Source organism: Felis catus, chromosome D3 (assembly GCF_018350175.1).
Source record: "Felis catus isolate Fca126 chromosome D3, F.catus_Fca126_mat1.0, whole genome shotgun sequence".
Classification (NCBI taxonomy): Eukaryota; Metazoa; Chordata; class Mammalia; order Carnivora; family Felidae; genus Felis; species Felis catus.
This window is the reverse complement of record NC_058379.1, coordinates 35,145,059-35,149,053: the sequence shown is the minus strand read 5'-3', so window position 1 is coordinate 35,149,053 and position 3,995 is coordinate 35,145,059. Positions and strand designations below refer to the sequence as shown.

General features: G+C 40.5%; 1 non-coding gene across 1 annotated transcript; it reads right to left on the bottom strand.

Moving 5' to 3' along the window:
• Positions 1–897: 897 nt before the first annotated feature.
• Positions 898–1,013, bottom strand: LOC111557422. Its single transcript, XR_002737460.1, has one exon. It is a non-coding gene; the product is annotated as a U5 spliceosomal RNA (small nuclear RNA).
• Positions 1,014–3,995: the final 2,982 nt, after the last annotated feature.

The window sequence follows — 3,995 nt, the reverse complement described above, 5'->3', positions numbered from 1 at the left end:
TTACGCAGCAATGGTAACTGAAACACGGGACATACGAGCAAGGAAATCTGAGATGCTTCTGAAAACCACAGCAAGATGGGGCCGGATTGTCCTTGACCAGAGATTGATTTACTAACTAAAATTAAAGCGCTAAAAGTTCTGTACTGGTACCAAGGTTTTTGTGTGTGTGTTTTCAGACTTTGTTCACAGGCTTAAATTATTTTCCAGATTTGGGCAGGGTTCCTGTGTGTATTTGTAGAGGTGTTAGTTCATTAAAATACTTGAGTAACCATCTTGTATTAGGCTCTGTGCTATATTATCGCTGAATAGTAATGTTCTCAGTATAGGAGGTAACATTTCCACATTTTTGTACCTATATTCTGGTTTATTCAGCTTAAAGATATAAAGAAACCAAAAAGGTAGTCAATGTAGTTTGAAGGACAGGAACTGCCATCAGGCTCGGCCCAGGGGAATGATTGTAATGTGATATTTTCAGTTTGAAGTCAAAAAGTCCAAGTACCAATATGACTCTGAGATTTTTTTTAAAGATTTTATTTTTAAGCAATCTGTGCACCCAATGTGGGGCTCAAACCCACAACCCCATGATCCAGAGTTGCATGCTCCACTGACTTAGCCAGCCAGCCACACCTCAGAAGCCTTATCTTTTTTTTTTTTTAATTTTTTTTTAACGTTTATTTATTTTTGAGACAGAGAGAGACAGAGCATGAACAGGGGAGGGTCAGAGAGAGGGAGACACAGAATCTGAAACAGGCTCCGGGCTCTGAGCTGTCAGCACAGGGGCCCGATGCGGGGCTCGAACTCACGGACCGCGAGATCGTGACCTGAGCTGAAGTCGGCGCTCAACCGACTGAGCCACCCAGGCGCCCCTCAGAAGCCTTATCTTGAAATGATATATATGGCCCTGTTAAAAGAAGGCCTCGAAAAGTTGGCTTAAGACTCAGAGTTGTTCCTCTCCACAGAAATCTTTAGTAAGAGGTGAAAGATTCGTACGATTTGAAGAGAAACCACAGTATACTGATTGAGGCTTTGAAATGAAATTAGAGCCTGAAACCTCTTGGTTCCCACAGCATAGCATTCGCACTTTTGTCCAGACCTTGGGCACATTCTCTCCTTTTGTTTTATTTTTTTTCTAATTTAAATCCAAGTTAGTGGGTTTATAGTGGATCCATATAGTGTAACAACGATTTCAGGAATAGAATTTAGTGATTCATCGTTTTCATATAACACCCAGTGTTCATCCCAACAAGTGTCCTCCTTAACGCCCCTTGCCTATTTAGCCCATCCCCCCACCCGACACCTCTCCAGCAACCCTCAATTTGTTCTCGGTATTTAAGAGTCTTTTATGGCTTGTCTCCCTCTCTGTTTTGATATTATTTTTGCTTCCCTTCCCTTATATTCATCTGTTTTGTATCATAAGTTCCACATATGAGTGAAATCATATGGTATTTGTCTTTCTCTGATTGACTGATGTTACTTAACATAATACTCTCTAGTCCATCCACATTGCTGTAAATGGCAGATTTCACTCTTTTCCATCGCTGAGTAATATTCCAATGTGTGTGTGTGTGTGTGTGTGTGTGTGTGTGTGTGTGTGTGTATACCACATCTTCTTTATCCATTCATCAGTCGATGTACCCTTGGCTCTTTCCATACTTTGGCTATTGTTGATAGTGCTGCTATAAACATGGCGGTGCATGTGTCCCTTTGAAACAGCACACCTGTATCCCGTGGATAAATGCCTAGTAGGGCAATTGCTGAGTCGTAGGGTACTTCTATTTTTAACTCGTTGAGGAACCTCCATACTGTTTTCCAGAGTGGCTGCACCAGCTTGCATTCCCACCAGCAGTGCAAAAGAGATCCTCTTTCGCCGCATCCTCGCCAACATCTCTTTTGCCTGAGTTGTTCATGTTAGCCATTCTGACAGGTGTGAGGTGGTATCTCATTGTGGTTTTGATTTATATTTCCCTGATGATGAGTGACGTGGAACATTTTTTCATGTGTCGGTTGGCCATCTGGATGTCTTCTTTGCAGAAGTGCCTATTCATGTCTTTTGCCCATTTCTTCACTGGATTATTTGTTTTTTGGGTGTTGAGTTTGATAAGTTCTTTACAGATTTTGGATACTAACCCTTTATCTGATATGTCATTTGCAAATACCTCCTATTCTGTCGGTTGCCTTTTAGTTTTGCTGATTGTTTCCTTTGCCTGTGCTGAAGCTTTTGATCTTGATGAGATCCCAATAGTTCATTTTTGCTTTTGTTTCCCTTGCCTCTGGAGATATGTCTCATAAGAAGTTGCTGTGGCCGAGGTCAAAGAGGTTGTTACCTGTTTTTTCCTCCAGGATTTTGATGGCTTCCTGTCTTACATTTAGGTCTTTCATCCATTTTGAGCTTATTTTTGTGTATGGTGGAAGAAAGTGGTCCAGGTTCATTCTTCTGCATGTCGCTGTCCAGTTTTCCCAACACCATTTGCTGAAGAGACTGTCTTTTTTCCACTGGATATTCTTTCCTGCTTTGTCAAAGATCAGTTTGCTATATGTTTGTGCATCCATCTCGGGGTTCTCTATTCTGTTCCATTGGTCTATGTGTCTGTTTTTGTGCCAGTACTATACTGTCTTGACGATTATAGCTTTGTAATACAGCTTGGAGTCCAGAAATGTGATGCATCCAGCTTTGGTTTTCTTTTTCAGGATTGCTTTGGCCATTCAGGGTCTTTTCTTGTTCCATACAAATTTTAGCATTGTTTGTTCTAGCTCTATGAAGAATGCTTGTGTGGCTTTGATAGGGATTGTATTGAATATGTAGATTGCTTTGGGTAGTATCGACATTTTAACCATATTTGTTCTTCCAATCCATGAGCATGGAATATTTTTCCTTTTTTTGCGAGTTCTTCCATTTCTTTCATAAACTTTCTATAGTTTTCAGTGTATAGATTTTTCACCTTTGTGGTTAGGTTTAGTCCTAGGTATTTTTGGTTTTTGGTGCAACTGTAAATGGGATCAATTCCTTGATTTCTCTTTCTGCTGTTTCATTATTGGTGTATAGAAATGCAACCAATTTCTGTACATTGATTTTTATGTCCTGTGACATTGCTGAATTCATGTTATCGGTTCAATTTGGTGGGGGGGAGTCCTTTGGGTTTTCCACATAGAGTATCATGTCATCTGCAAAGAGTGAAAGTTTGACTTCCTCCTGCCAACTTGGATGCCTTTTATGTGTCTGATTGCTGAGGCTAGGACCTCCAACACTATGTTGAATAATAATGGTGACAGAGGACATCCTTGTCATGTTCCTGACCTTAGGGGGAAAGCTCTTGGTTTTTCCCCATTGAGGATGATATTAGTGGTGGGTCTTTCATACATGGCCTTTATGCTCTTGAGGTATGATCCTTCTATCCCTACTTTCTTGAAGGTCTTTATCAAGAAACGATGCCATATTTTGTCAAATGCTTTTTCAACATCTATTGAGAGGATCATTGGTTTTTATCATTTCTTTTATTAATGTGATGTATCACATTGATTGATTTGTGGATATTGAACCAGCCCTGCATCCCAGGAATAAATCCCACTTGATCATGTGAATAATTCTTATAAAGATCCAGCGGGCTAGTATCTTGTTGAGAATTTTTGCGTCCACGCTTCATCACGGAAATTGGTCTGTAGTTCTCCTTTGCAGTGGCATCTCTGTCTGGTTTTGGAATCCATGTAATGCTGGCCTCATAGAATGAGTTTGGAAGTTTTCCTTTCATATCTATTTTTGGGAACAGCTTCAAAAGAATAGGTGTTAACTCTTCTTTAAATGTCTGGTAGAATTCCCCCGGAAAGCCATCCAGTCCTGGACTCGTGTTGTTTGGGAGATTTTTGATCACTGTTTTAAGGAATGCTCAGAGAGCTGGTAAAACTTCATTTCTGGGTGCGTGTCAGGTTTCTGAATGAGATTAGCATTTGACTGAGCTGCTGGAGTTGACCTAATCTTACCCATGTGGGCAGACTCCTCA